The sequence below is a fragment of the Pseudochaenichthys georgianus genome, chromosome 5 (assembly GCF_902827115.2).
Source record: "Pseudochaenichthys georgianus chromosome 5, fPseGeo1.2, whole genome shotgun sequence".
Classification (NCBI taxonomy): Eukaryota; Metazoa; Chordata; class Actinopteri; order Perciformes; family Channichthyidae; genus Pseudochaenichthys; species Pseudochaenichthys georgianus.
The window spans coordinates 11,057,577-11,071,175 of record NC_047507.1 but is presented as its reverse complement, the minus strand read 5'-3'; positions in this window follow the sequence as shown (position 1 = coordinate 11,071,175).

The following is a 13,599-nucleotide window of genomic DNA, read 5'->3' as shown; positions in this document are numbered from 1 at the left end:
ATATTTACTTCCAGGTGTACAATTCTCCGCTATCCAATGAGAATGGACGCTCACATTGCCTTTAAGGGCAGTCGACACAAATGAATGCCGTGCTTCCATGAGCGTCCATAGAAGCACATGGACATCCCGGAAAGCTGAAAATGGACGCTAAGGCCCCCCCCCTTGCGTTGAAAATGGACGCTAAGGCCCCCCCCCTTGCGTTGAAAATGGACGCTAAGGCCCCCCCCCTTGCGTTGGAAAAAGCCGGCAGGGGACTTGACATAACGTCAACATAGGCCGACCTGGGAGTGAGGATGTGTTGAAACATCATATCTGTTTTCCCCCTCTAACTTCAAAACCCCGCCCTCAAGGCACCCAGTGGGAAGAAACAATGAAAAGCTAACCCGCTACACGGTTCACTCAGTTTAATACGCATCTCGGCCCGCAGGCGCCGGGTACCTCGATGCACCAGTACAGGTGACGTTGACGTATGTGACTTATCATGGGAGAAAATATCATATTGTGAAGTTTGAAGACAAGGCACAAAAGTGTGTGTAAGCATGGAAGTAGCACATTGTGAAAAACATTAGTTGCAGCAACATAAGCAGACCAAATGCACCTTATTTGAAGCCATGCACAGACCATAGAGGACTTGGAAGAGTGAGAGGAGAGAAGAGAAGGGTGGAAATAGAAAGGGAGGGGGGAGTGTGACAAGCGCTATAACATCCTCTGAGATGCATTTGGACAGAGTGAGCATCTGTCAAAACAAGGCAGCCTCAACGGCCGCCTCACTAATGGCTATGGACGTGAACGACGGAGGGGGAGGAGAGATGATGGGGGGGCACCTGCACATTCAGAGAGACACACAAGATTTCTGAAGCACACACAAATCACACACAAACACAACAGCTGCAACTGCTTTTTCTCTTGCAGCAGATCCCACCAATCATTTGTACCACATTTGTACAAAGCTACACTAATAGCTATTCAACTACTTTCATGTTTGGGTGTGTGTGTGTGTGTGTGTGTGTGTGTGTGTGTGTGTGTGTGTGTGTGTGTGTGTGTGTGTGTGTGTGTGTGTGTGTGTGTGTGTGTGTGTGTGTGTGTGTGTGTGTGTGTGTGTGTGTGTGTGTGTGTGTGTGTGTGTGTGTGTGTGTGGTGTGTGTGTGTGTGTGTGTGTGTGTGTGTGTGTGTGTGTGTGGTGTGTGTGTGTGTGTGTGTGTGTGTGTGTGTGTGTGTGTGTGTGTGTGTGTGTGTGTGTGTGTGTGTGTGTACATGTTTACCTCTCAACAGTGTTTTGGGTTGTCAGATACCTTCTCCATTTCTCATTGTGATGAATTGGGTGCCGTGTCAATCACTCATCTGAATTGTTTGTTTTTTTCATTCTACCTTTTTTCTTTTTTCAAGGCAATTTGGGCAGAGTTGTCTTTCTTCCCCCTCTCTCTCGCTCTGTTGGAAACAACCATGAGCAATCATGCTTGGGTTTAAATCATTGTGTTGAACGGAAATGTGACTCTCCATGGCAGTTATAACAATTACATTGCCCACACAAACAATATCTTGATTTTGTCAACATTCCAAAATACCCTAAATCAAATTGTCTACCTCTATTACATCTGACATTGCTTTGTGTGTGTTTGACGAGATATGTTGAAAAATAAACAAGGGGATATAAAGTAATATTAGACTAGAATTTCCTATTCCCCCCCAGGCCTGTAAAGAAACTGTACAGCAGTAAAAAAATAAAACACTGCACTGGTGCCCAGATCTGAACCGCAAGCTACTACAGTGTGCGCACAGCAGGAACCCATGCAAGAAGACAGAGTGCCATTAGAAATGCAAATTAAATTACCCCTACACTAAAAAGTATTAATTAAATCTTCAACCTTTATTGTTTATCTTGAAGAAACTGCTTCTATTGTTAGTATCCATTCTTGTTAAATCCTTTGAGCCAAAAAAAAAGAAATCATACTATAATCTGAGCTATATTATGCAGTTACAAGTGAAACTTTATCTCGCTCCGTTGCGAATATATTGCCGCAAGAGTGTGGAAACCTCTGGATTAACAACAATGCAGAAGTATTACACACCACACAGAACTCAAAAACACATGGCAATTAAGATTGTCTTAATGTTGTCCATGGTTAGAGATTTCATTTTAAATTGTCAGGTTACAGGAGGGGAACTTTTTTACTAAAAAGCGAGCAATTGCTAAAGCCCTGTGCAATAGCAGAATGGCTTGTCCAGAGAGACATTGTTACCTCACATTAATAACATGAAAGCTTGTTAGGAGCACTATTATCTAAGGAGGAGCACCTGGAACAATGCATAATCAGGTCACCTTTAAAAAGACTTTAATTAAGAGCTTTGCTCAGCAACTTTGTCGGCCATTCTGCAGGACTCAGGTACATTCAGAGGCTCTTTGGCTTTAATGGTAACCTCTTGCAATTACCAGTGCATGAGGTAGTAAAATAAGGTGCTGCAGGCGTGTTCAGAGAGAAGAAAGGGGATAAAGGCTGTATCTCTTTAAACATAAATGTTCAAGTCACAGCTTTTCCCCATCCCCTCAAAATGAGCATTCTTATACTGTCATTTCTCCCAACATCTCGATTTAAATAGACAAAGGGTTTTGCTAACCTTTCTTTTTACTCTTAACAAGCAGCACATTGTACATATACAATGTAATCCAGAGAGCAAGCCAGGAGGTATTTAACTTAGCTTAGCATAAAGACTGGCATGAGGGGGAAACAGCTAGCCTGGATCCCTCCAAAGTAAGCAATTTGTGAGGTAGTCAATCTACAATTTATGAAAGTTTTGCCCTGGTAGTATGATTCAACTGGATTTAAACAACCAGTAAGAAAAAAAAACGTTTGCAGAAACCAAACAAGCAATAAAAAACAGCTCCTTCTCACACACATACTCTACAGTCCTGGTTAAGTCGGGAGAAAAATGTATCTGATTTGACTGACAACCCTTGTTTTAAGACCCCAAGAGTTAAGCACACAAACTTTACCTCTTTTTCTATGTGTGTTTCTGTCAAACTCACAATCAAACACCCAAGTACACACACATACGGACACATACGGACACACACATACACACACACACACACAGACAAAAAGCATTGCATGGTGTGTTTTTGTTGGGATTTTGACAAACAACAACAGTGACCTTTAAGGGAGGCGAGGCAGCATGGCTGTGATCACAGGGAATGGAAACGGAGCCAGAGTGAAATGTCAACCGTCCCTGTGGTCTGAGCACTGACGCAAAACTGCCAGGAAGGGAAGAGAGAGAGAGAGAGAGAGTGTGTGTGTGTGTGTGTGTGTGTGTGTGTGTGTGTGTGTGTGTGTGTGTGTGTGTGTGTGTGTGTGTGTGTGTGTGTGTGTGTGTGTGTGTGTGTGTGTGTGTGTGTGTGTGTGTGTGTGTGTGTGTGTGTGTGTGTGTGTGTGTGTGTGTGTGTGTGTGTGTGTGTGTGTGTGTGTGTGTGTGTGTGTGTGTGTGTGTGTGTTTGTGAAAAATAGACTGTGTCGGGTAATTTAGTAAGGGATTGTGAGTGGATATTTATGTCCATCAGTGTGTGAAAGTGCACTTTTGTGCATATTTGCTTCAGATGTGTGAGTTAATTGCAATGTTTTTGTAAAGTCTAGTGTAGCTGGTTTATCTCACAGGACGACATGTTGTATCAGCAAAGCGCATTAAACATTTGGCATACATTGCTCACACCATCTAAAATTATTCATGTCCATCATCCTGGTGGTACAGTAAGATTACAAAAACACAGCACTGCAGCTACAGTTAATGCTTCATCGTCTTTAGTGTCAGTGAGTTGCCTGACATATAAACTTTGTGCGTTATTTACACCGTGGTGTCAAACGAGAGTCATGAAAGTTGCATGACAGTCTTGTTAAAAGTCATTATAGTAACAAGTTTCATGTGTGAAATAGTAAGAGATATATAAAGAAAAATATTGAAAGCCCATCATCATCACTGTCTTTCTCCAAGTATCCAACTACCAAGGTTCTGTTATTCACAGCAGGATTACATGTAGGATTATATGTGTATATGGTTTCAGGGTGACACTTTGGAATAAAATACTTACAGGACAAGGACATATTAAAGGGGACCTATCATGCAAAATGCACTTTGTGATGTCTTTTATACATACGTATGTGTCCCCGGTGCGTCGGGGAACTCACGCAGCGTCAGAAAATAAAACCCTCTCTCTTTTCCTCCGTACCCAAATCTTTTAAAAACGGGTAGTACAACAAGCGGATACAGATTCCATCCGAACTGACGTCAAATCGGCAGCGGACCCACAGAAAGTTGCTATCAGAAACACAAGCCGGTATCACGGCAAGACGTGAACATGTTAACCAGTGGAGAAATACCCGGAAATGCCAAGCAAATGCTACCCCCACGGTCGGTTGTTATTGTCAATATTAATATAATAATGATTTATTTTTTAATAGTCACACTCGATTACACCGATTTTCTTGTTACCCCAGCTGGTCGACACCTCTTTTAGCAGAAACAAAGGCTACATTAATGTATTAAATCGATGTTAATCCATGCATGTGGATGTGGAATTAACGGACGTGACGTTGTGCGATTGAGTTGCCAGGCAACAGCTTCGGTTCATATTAATTTACAAACTCTTCAGCTACAACCGTAGTTATATTTAAAAACATGTTAGAAGGCCTCACGAAATACTTTAATGCAAATGAAAATGTAAATGTGAAGGAATGTGTGTATAACAAAATACATCCGTCATAAACTAAACCAGAAACAGACGTAGGCAAGATCCTCAGCTCGATGATTGGATGGTTTAGCCGCAATGCACGCTGGGATTTGGTGTTTATATGATGTGAAATCCGAATTTAAAAAATAAAATAATATAATACTTTATTCCGAGTGTGCTTGCTTTTCTCTTTGAAAGTCATCACATAACGGCATTGTAATACACGGTTTGGCTGCATTAAATATTACATATCTGCCGTAGTTCTCTATTTATAGAGCCCTGATGAGAAGACATCTAGACAAACAGGAGAACTGCCGCCAAAACTGAAAACGTGATGTGGATCATAAATATATAAGCAATTAAACAACATCTTACATTTCTTTTCACACAATACGTCTCCTTGCAGTATCAACACTAATTCGGCTGACTTTTATATTTGATCCAATTGGTAGATAGGCTGTATTTACACCATAACGGTGCAGAGCTGATAGAAAGGGACACCTGGTGGTTAAAGCACGTTATTGTATTTTATTATTTTATTATTAGATATTAATAGGATCCCTATAAAGTATATTCATTACTCGTTATTCTCTACTAATAGTTAATTAAAGACTGTATATAATGACTATTTTGCACATCCCTTTCAAGATTTTATTTTATATTTTTAACTTTTCATTTATTTTTCATACATAACATCAATAGAACATACATGGAGATGCTTACATACACTGTAACTGCAGCTATAGTACACCAGGATTAATCATACATACCCTCCTTGGTCACCAAAAGGACATACAGTTTCTTAGTGTTATCAATTTCTATATTGTGCAAACATTATCAACATATTACAGATATTATCACTCCCCCTCATCGGAAACATGATCGCACAATACCTGAACCCTTATGATAGTAAGAGCCAGTGCTTTACCATCCAGATGAAACAAGTACAAGTGCAGTGAATAAAATAAATGAAAAAGAAAGAAATACAAATAAATAAGTAAAGAGGTGCTGCTAGAGATCTGGTGTTGCTTGTATTAATGGGGACCATTTTTCTTCGAATTTGTCAGTTTTCAGCTGTAGTCTTGCTGTGATTTTCTCCATTAAATAAAAATGTTGTACTCTGTTTCTCCAGTGGACTATATTGGGGGGCTGCGGGTTCAGCCACGAGACCGTTATAATTTTTTCCGCAATTAGAAGAAGAATTCTTAGTAAGAAAGCTACATTTCTGTCCATATCACTGGGCAGTATACCCAGTATATAAAGTGCTGGGTCCAAAGTAAAGGTAATGCCCAGCACCTGTTTAATCTCCTTTTGAACATCCTTCCAGAAGCCCTGAATCCCATTTTTCTTTGACATCCTTATTGTTGCTGTTACATTCATAATGTAACGTTTTGATATAGCCCCTTTTTTTGTCTCGTCCCCTGTATATGTCATTAACAGTTCCTCTAGGTTAGATGGGGCTTTGCGAATGTTTTCCCATTCCTTATGCTTCTGAAGGTAATGTCTCAGTTGCAGGAATTTATAAAAGTCACAGGATGGTAGGTTAAATTCCTGTTTCAGTTGTTCAAATGATTTAATGGTTTGTCCAGTAAAGAGTTGTGTAATATATATGAACCCCTTATTTCCCCATGTTTTAAATCCTGAGTCCATAATAGATGGTAAAAAGTCTGGGTTTGTAGCTATTTTAGTGGCCCTGCTAATAGAGTTTGACAGCTTTAATTCCTTTCGTACCTCTGACCATATCTTCATCGTAGCCCTGATCCACATCCAAGTCCCCAACCCTTTCTGTGCCTTTTCTGTCAAAAATGGAAGTGCTCCCACAGGTACATTATTACATGACTTTTGTTCCATATCAACCCAAATTGTTTCCGTGTCTTCAGTTATCCACATAATTATTGCTCTAATTTGTGCTGCCCAATAGTAATATTTTAAATTAGGTAGATTCAACCCTCCATTCTCTTTTGTACATAGAAGTGTCTTATATTTAATTCTCGGTTTTTTATTTTGCCACAGGAATTTTGATATTATTTTGTCCAGTCATTTAAAAATAGATTTAGGGATCACAATAGGCAATGACTGGAACAGGAATAAAAGTCTTGGCAGTACATTCATCCATTACATTACATTACATTACATTACATTGCATTTAGCTGACGCTTTTATCCAAAGCGACTTACAATAAGTACATTCGACCAGGAAGACACAACCTTGAGGAAAACAGAATCATATAAGAACATCAGGTTTCAAAGAGCCAATCGTTTCAAGTGCTGCTCAACTGGCTATAGATAAGCCAGTCCTTTATTAGTATATAAGTGCTCTGTTAGCAGTTCTTTGTTAGTCATTCTATCGCTCGAAGTGGAGTCGAAAGAGATGAGTTTTCAGTCTGCGCCGGAAGGTGTGTAAGCTTTCTGCGGTCCTGATTTCAATGGGGAGCTCATTCCACCATTTTGGAGCCAGGATAGCAAACCCACGTGTTTTTGCTGATGGGAACTTGGGTCCCCCTCGCAGCGAGGGTGCAGCGAGTCGTTTGGTTGATGCAGAGCGTAGTGCACGTGCTGGGGTGTACGGTTTAACCATGTCCTGGATGTAGGAAGGGCCAGATCCATTCGCAGCATGGTACGCAAGTACCAGTGTCTTGAAGTGGATTCTAGCAGTTACCGGAAGCCAGTGGAGGGAGCGGAGGAGCGGCGTGGTGTGGGAAAATTTTGGAAGGTTGAAGACCAGACGAGCCGCTGCATTCTGGATGAGCTGCAGAGGTCGGATGGCACATGCAGGTAGACCAGCCAGGAGGGAGTTGCAGTATCCTAACCGTTTCTATTCTTCCTGTTAGATTAAGAGGTGGAATTCCCCACCTGTCAACATCTTTTTTTATCTCATTTATCAGTTTCCCATAGTTTGCCTCAAATAGCTGAGATGTGACAGGAGTAATATTAATACTCAAATATTTGAATCCTTTTGTGGCCCATTTAAATTTAACCTGACCCTCCAACCCTCCTGGACGGTCACCTGAGATCATCATAGCTACAGATTTTGCTTCATTGGTCAAATAACCAGATATCTCCCCGTATTCATTAAGATTGTTCAACAAAGCTGGAATAGACGAGGAAGGCTCACTTATATATGTTAATATATTGTTAGCGAATAATGAAATTGTGTGTTCTTCTCCCAGCTTGTCTCTTATTCCTTTTATGTCTTTATTTTGTCTAATTAATTCAGCCAACGGTTCGATACTTGCGGCAAATAGTAATGGACTTAAACAATCTCCTTGCCTAACTCCTCTTTTAAGATTAAAAAATCTGAGCAACAATCATTTACTCTAATACGTGATCTTGGACAGCTGTACACCATTTTTATCCAATCTATGAAGGTTGATTGAAACCCAAAAGCATCCAGTGTGTTGTACAAAAATCTCCACTTGACCCGATTAAAAGCTTTTTGTGCATTTAAGCTTAGTAACATGGTTGGCTGAGGATTGTTTTTAGTACATGATATGAGATTTAATATTCTCCTAATACTATTAGCCCCTTGCCTACATGGGATAAAACCTGTTTGATCTGGTTTGATAAGTTTGGTTATACATCTTTGCATTCTCCGAGCCAATATGTTCGTCAATATTTTTAGATCGTTACAAAGCAAGCTAATTGGCCTATATCCCTCACATGAAGTCGGATCTTTGCCCTCCTTATGTAGGACAGATATAATGGCTTCAGACCAAGTTTTCGGTGGATTACCTGAAGATAGAGCATAATTAAAATAATATTGGTGTAATCTCTTCTTTTAGACAAAGATTTCAAGATTTTCTAAGCTAAGGTTTATTGACATATCATATTATACACAACTACTGTGTAGTTATGCAATGAATGAAAAACTTGGGTCGCAGGTTCCTCAACAGTGCATTACAAGACATCTATCAATATGTGTGTACCTCCACCATTAAACTGTCATATTCTGCACATTTCTTATACTATCTACATACATAAGAGTATAATTAATGTGTATAATATCAGTTAAAATAAATAAGTGCTTAAACATAGTTAACATTGCAGGAAAGCAATATATTAGACGTTGAATACTTTGTCAGGCTTAATATTTATCTGTGGATACAAATGTCACTGTGTGTGCTGTGTGCTCTGCATGTGTGACCATTAAAGAGGGTTTCATCCCTCCATATTCTTCTTCTATACCCCCAAAGCTTTTTTCTTATTCAAAAGAAGACCTTAACCTAAAGTATTCTTTAATGTTTAAATTAAGCCTTATTAGTTTGTCTGTTTTGCACATCCTCCTATTAATATCTAATAATAAAATAATAAAATGCAATAACGTGCTTTAACCACCAGGTGTCCCTTTCTATCAGCTCTGCACCTTTATGGTGTAAATACAGCCTATCTACCAATTGGATCAAATATAAAAGTCAGCCAAATTAGTGTTGATACTGCAAGGAGACGTATTGTGTGAAAAGAAATGTAAGATGTTGTTTAGTTGCTTATATATTTATGATCCACGTCACGTATTCAGTTTTGGCGGCAGTTCTCCTGTTTGTCTAGAAGTCTTCTATAAATAGAGAACTACGGCAGATATGTAATATTTAATGCAGAAGAACCGTGTATTACAATGCCGTTATGTGATGACTTTCAAAGAGAAAAGCAAGCACACTCGGAATAAAGTATTATATTAGTTTTTTAAAACACCAAATCCCAGCGTGCATTGCTGCTAAACCATCCAATCATCGAGCTGAGGATCTTGCCTACGTCTGTTTCCGGTTATGTTTATGACGGATGTATTTTGTTATACACACATTCCTTCACATTTACATTTGAATTTGCATTAAAGTATTTCGTGTTATGTATAACATGTTTTTAAATATAACAACGGTTGTAGTTGAAGAGTTTGTAAATTAACATGAACCGAAGCTGTTGCCTGGCAACGCAATCACACAACGTCACGCAGGGCCGGCCCTGACCAAGGCCCCCCCAAATTCAGACACTTACACTTACTATGACTCGCGCGTGCACACCAAAAACAGAAACAGAAAGATATGGACACAAGATGTGTGCAACTGTATTTAGTTTCCTATCCATTTGAACATGATTTAAGTGGGGGGGGCACCTCATCTCCTCTAGGGGGGTCCGGGGGCATGCACCCCCGGGAAGACTTTTTTTTTTAATATTGAAGTTAAAAGCATCAATCTGGTGCACTTTGAGAGCAACATTAGGAAATCTATGGAGACATCTCTCAACACCCATATGAAACAGAACTATAAGCAGATTTTCTTTTTCTTTATGGATATTTTACAAATCACTCCCCTTTCAAACTGTATTCTTGTTTATTAATAACAACTTTTTTGTACTGTCATATAGTATTTTATACCTGTTTTTCACCTATTCTCTTATTTTTTTATAACTATAATGATCATATAAAGGTGTGCCTTTACCTCTCTGAGCTGAGGTTATCAGAGCCGCTCAGTCTTTCAGGAGAGAGCTCTCTAAAGCTCTCCCCCCCGCGGCCGCTTACACAGTAAATTCCAAAGCACACAGAACCTGTGTACGTTTGTTGGGAGTTTGATTTATTTTAAATTAACACAAATACAAAATTAAAACCTATAATTGCACACTAAAACCATTATTTCAAAAAAAGAACAATTTCACATAAACCTCTGGTTTTTACTGGGGCTGGGGCAGTTCAACTTGATTTTGGGGGGTGTGTGTGTGCCATAGTTTATGGGCGCTGTACGCAATATAGGCGTAGTTCTGTTAGTATAAGATAATAAGATGTACTTTGTTGATCCAAAATCGGGAAATTGTATTTTTTCTTTATTTCTAACTTTTTTCTTTTTCTCCCAATTTTCGGCGTTCCCTATGGGTTGATGCGCCCTTAGCATTCGCCTGGGCCGGCCCTGACGTCACGTCCGTTAATTCCACATCCACACGCATGGATTAACATCGATTTAATACATTAATGTAGCCTTTGTTTCTGCTAAAAGAGGTGTCGACCAGCTGGGGCAACAAGAAAATCGGCTTAATCGAGTGTGACTATTAAAAAAAATCATTATTATATTAATATTGACAATAACAACCGACCGTCGGGGTAGCATTTGCTTGGCATTTCCGGTTATTTCTCCACTGGTTAACATGGGTTAACAATACCGTGTAACTGTCACGTTTGAAGGGACAAAATCGTGACATCTTCACGTCTCCCAGCATGGTAAATCGTCACATGTTCACGTCTTGCCGTAATACCAGGTTGCAGAAACAATGCCTGACGTGTTTTGGACGTAATCTAATCTCAATCTCATCGAGCGTGTGTTTAAAAAAAAAAAACAGGAAATAAAAAAAGAACTCACCTTGTGATAAACCTGCAAGAGAAAAAGCATTTGAGCTCCATACTATTTCAGAAATAATCCTTGATGTGGTTTAGAACAGGATGGCGTTTTATCACAGCAGAATTTAACTTTATCGGTAGAATTCTCATCAGGCATTAGCTCCGCCTCCTCTTTTTTTCTTTTTTCAAGCTAAGGACCGAAGATCCGCGTTTCTCTAACAGGGCTTCAAAAGAGGGGTTTGAGCAATATGAGGGATGGCTACAATGGGTGAACTGTTTGGTATTTTGAAAAAAAATAATAGGTCCACTTTAAGTTATCTTTTTCTGGGCATTTGCTTCTTTTTTCAATAATAAAAAGAAAAAGTATTTTTTCTATGCACCCTACAACTGCTCCTAGTGCTTTGAGTTGAACATTGATTGTTTTGGCCATATCTGTCTATCTTGAGCTGTATTTGTCAACAAAGGCGGATCAGCCGGGCAGACAATGAATGTTGTGCTTTTATCGCAGCACGTGGCGTTTCCAACAGATCGTCCTCCTCGCTCTAAGGCTGTCAGATTTAGCTCTGACTGACGGCTTCATGCAAAGTATGAGGGCAAGCATCCCCTGGTTGGTGCTCAAGCTAAAAGACAGTAGCCAAAACATTTTTATAAAAGGCAAGAGGGCGATGCTAGTCTACAGCTGTTAGAGTACAGATATTGATGTCAAAGAAACATATGTTGACACACCCAAAGATCTCTTTAACTTATTCTCAATTATCTGATTTTTGCTCAGTAAGTCACCGGTCCTTCAAATCATTGATCCTACGCTGTCATTGGAGGCAGTCGCAATTTCTACAGGCTCGCACTACCTGTTAGCATCTGGCATCTGTTAGCATTTAGCTCTCCTGCTTACAAACTTTTAGCCATCCCTGCTAATACAAGTAGTAGTTTTAGTTGTCTGCGATCTACTCCCACCTGTCGAGTACGGCTGTACTGAGGTGTTTTTCCTCCGGAGACGTCGCGAAGAGACGGAGCGGCTCCACCAGTTGCTGCATGCGATCTGCGATTTACGGAGGCCTGCTCGTCGCGAAGAGACGGAGCGGCTCCACCTGTTGCTGCCTGCGATCTGCGATCTGCGATCTACGGAGGCCTGCTCCCACCTGTAGAATTCGGCTGTACTGGAGAGGTTTTTACCCCGGAGTCGTCGCGGAGTGGATCCACGCTTCGGGCTTGGCCTGCTTCCACCGGGCGTGTGCTGCTGTACGGAGGAGGATTTTACCACCGCTGGGGCCTGCTTTTCACCTGTCCTGGTTCTGCTGTTGCAGAGGCCTGCTTTCACCCCGGGGATACCACGGAGGGACCGGAGCGCTTCCACGCTGCTGTTTTCGCCTGTCCTTTGCTGCTGTGCTGATTTTGCTCCAGGAACATCGCGGATACTGTGTGCTGGTCTGGGAAAATGGCCCATATCGGGATTCTGCTGTGCCTGTTAACTGTTTTGGACTATGAGAAGATCTCTAGTCATTATGAGAAGTCTACTGGATTCAGGTCTGTTCTGCCACCCGCAGTGGGCATCCCCTGCAAAGGTTCGGATGTGTTGCTCAAACAATTACCGGTTGCCTTGTCACCGACAATCTGCTCGACAAAATATGTTTGTCTTTTTTGTTTTCCTGCGATTATGGTTCTTCAGGACTGCTTCTTAAGCTCTAATCACACTCTCGCAGACTTTTCCGGTGTTTCTAAATTAGATGACAATGTATGTGTGTCGTTTAAGAGGAAAAGATGCCTGTTTTTGTTGTTGTTATTACTGTCAGGAAATGTACAACCTAACCCTGGTCCGCCCAGTAGTAGTAGTCAGATCGCTACTCCTGCTGATTTTAAAGCTAGGTCTGGGTTGGGTTTCATCCACTTGAATGTGCGCAGTCTGTTAGGTAAACTAGATCTTGTCCGTATCTGGGCGAGCTCAACTGACGCTGACGTCATTGTTTTATCAGAAACATGGCTAAATAAATCTATTTTTGCCTCTGACATTGCCTTAAATGGTTTTAATGTGTATCGTACCGACCGGCCTAATCAATGTGGTGGCGTTGCCATTTATGTTAAGAATAAGTTCAGTGTAACCACATTAGTTTCCAAATCTATCAGTAAGCAATTCGAATTTTTAGCCTTAAATATAGAAGTGGCAAAGGGTCAACAGGTCATGGTGGTGGGCTGTTACAGACCCCCCTCAGCTGGCAAGGACTCCTTGTCTTCGCTAGCAAATATTTTATCGCAGCTAGACTACAAGGAAATAGTGCTACTTGGAGATTTTAACTGGGACTGGTTAACTGCAGTGTCAGAGGATTTTAAAAACCTTTGTATCTCTTTAAATGTTACTCAGATTGTGGACAGTCCTACTCGGCCTAACATTAAGTCCCCTAATAAATCCTCCCTAATTGATCTCATTTTAACTAATGTTCCCCATAAATATTCATCTGTGGGAGTTTTTGCAAATTATCTGAGTGATCACTGTGTTGTAGCCACAATTAGGGACACTAAGGTCCAAAAGGTTAAACCTCGCATTATCATTAAGAGAGACAAAAAACATT